Consider the following 2,500-nt stretch of genomic DNA (forward strand, 5'->3'; position numbering starts at 1 on the left):
CAAATTTGGGGGATGGAAAGATCTTATTTTTCTAGAGGTTGTTGCAAAAAACGGCGTCAAAATTCGACCTCTAGGGCACTTTCCTTGAGTATGTCTCCTCACGGAAAAGGACGTCTACCCGTGGCACTTTGGTAATGGCTCGGCAGCCTATTATAGGGGGGAGGGGTGTCGTGATGCTGAAACTCGAGTTGCCCAAAGGCTTGCTGGGCGCAATGCCAGCAAGATGCACGTTGCCTTGCCATCCCCTAGGCACACTAGCAAGCACGTTGTGGTTGTGGTGTGCCGCCGGGCTCCCCCGCCCCCCACGGAGGCACCCGCCGTTGCAACGATGGCTCGGAGCGTTGCAACGGAGGAGCCAAATTTTCATATCTCAGAATTGGCTCGTGCATTTTTCGTGAAATTTTGAGGGAACCTTGGTAATATTATGTGAAGGCTGCACAAAAAAATCCAGGTCAAAAATCGCAGGTTTGCTCCGTTTTTCATTTTTTTTGAATTTCCGGCATTCCGGGCGGTAAAAAAATCGTCAAAAAAAATCGGCACGGTGTAAATTCACCAAATTTGGAGGATGGAAAGTTCTTATTTTTCTAGAGGTTGTTGCAAAAAACGGCGTCAAAATTCGACTTCTAGAGCACTTTCCTTTAGTATGTCTCCTCACGGAAAAGGACGTCTACCCGTGGCACTTTGGTAATGGCTCGGCAGCCTATTATAGGGGGGAGGGGTGTCGTGATGCTGAAACTCGAGTTGCCCAAAGGCTTGCTGGGCGCAATGCCAGCAAGATGCACGTTGCCTTGCCATCCCCTAGGCACACTAGCAAGCACGTTGTGGTTGTGGTGTGCCGCCGGGCTCCCCCGCCCCCCACGGAGGCACCCGCCGTTGCAACGATGGCTCGGAGCGTTGCAACGGAGGAGCCAAATTTTCATATCTCAGAATTGGCTCGTGCATTTTTCGTGAAATTTTGAGGGAACCTTGGTAATATTATGTGAAGGCTGCACAAAAAAATCCAGGTCAAAAATCGCAGGTTTGCTCCGTTTTTCATTTTTTTTGAATTTCCGGCATTCCGGGCGGTAAAAAAATCGTCAAAAAAAATCGGCACGGTGTAAATTCACCAAATTTGGAGGATGGAAAGATCTTATTTTTCTAGAGGTTGTTGCAAAAAACGGCGTCAAAATTCGACCTCTAGAGCACTTTCCTTTAGTATGTCTCCTCACGGAAAAGGACGTCTACCCGTGGCACTTTGGTAATGGCTCGGCAGCCTATTATAGGGGGGAGGGGAGTCGTGATGCTGAAACTCGAGTTGCCCAAAGGCTTGCTGGGCGCAATGCCAGCCAGATGCACGTTGCCTTGCCATCCCCTAGGCACACTAGCAAGCACGTTGTGGTTGTGGTGTGCCGCCGGGCTCCCCCGCCCCCCACGGAGGCACCCGCCGTTGCAACGATGGCTCGGAGCGTTGCAACGGAGGAGCCAAATTTTCATATCTCAGAATTGGCTCGTGCATTTTTCGTGAAATTTTGAGGGAACCTTGGTAATATTATGTGAAGGCTGCACAAAAAAATCCAGGTCAAAAATCGCAGGTTTGCTCCGTTTTTCATTTTTTTTGAATTTCCGGCATTCCGGGCGGTAAAAAAATCGTCAAAAAAAATTGGCACGGTGTAAATTCACCAAATTTTGAGGATGGAAAGATCTTATTTTTCTAGAGGTTGTTGCAAAAAACGGCGTCAAAATTCGACCTCTAGAGCACTTTCCTTTAGTATGTCTCCTCACGGAAAAGGACGTCTACCCGTGGCACTTTGGTAATGGCTCGGCAGCCTATTATAGGGGGGAGGGGTGTCGTGCTGCTGAAACTCGAGTTGCCCAAAGGCTTGCTGGGCGCAATGCCAGCAAGATGCACGTTGCCTTGCCATCCCCTAGGCACACTAGCAAGCACGTTGTGGTTGTGGTGTGCCGCCGGGGTCCCCCGCCCCGGGTCCAAGGTCGAGCACGTGCGTCTGGCTGCTGCGAACCCCGATCACCGAAGGACCAACAAGAAGGGAAACACGTCCGTGCACGGCCCACCTAGGCACCACCTAGGGAGCATGGCGTGGTGGAGTTGTGCCTTGGGCACACGCTCGGGGCAACACCTTGTGCTCGGCCCAGGACTAGGGGGATCATCCCAAGTCCGAGCACGACGTGGGATCGGCGGGCGGCCTGTGCGCCCCCGCGAGGGGCAACGCGGCTTGCGCAGCCCGACGCTTGGCCAGGCCTAGTGTGGCGCACGACGCGGATGATGGATATGCGTGCGGCAGCGGGTGTCGTGGGCAGGGGGCAACGCGACGTGCTCGTCCCAGCACTTTGAGGGGGCACGTTGCGGAAGACGGTTACCTGTTCGTGTCCACTCCCGAGGGGCAACGTGTCGTGCTCGCCCTACGTCTAGGGTCGACGTACGACGGTGCCCGATGCGGTGTGGGTTGGGCGTGTTGCTTAAGACGGTGCGGCTGTTCGGCTATCGCCCGAAGCACCTCAC

The sequence above is a fragment of the Arachis ipaensis genome, chromosome B7, assembly GCF_059453495.1.
Source record: "Arachis ipaensis isolate K30076 ecotype BB chromosome B7, ASM5945349v1, whole genome shotgun sequence".
Classification (NCBI taxonomy): Eukaryota; Viridiplantae; Streptophyta; class Magnoliopsida; order Fabales; family Fabaceae; genus Arachis; species Arachis ipaensis.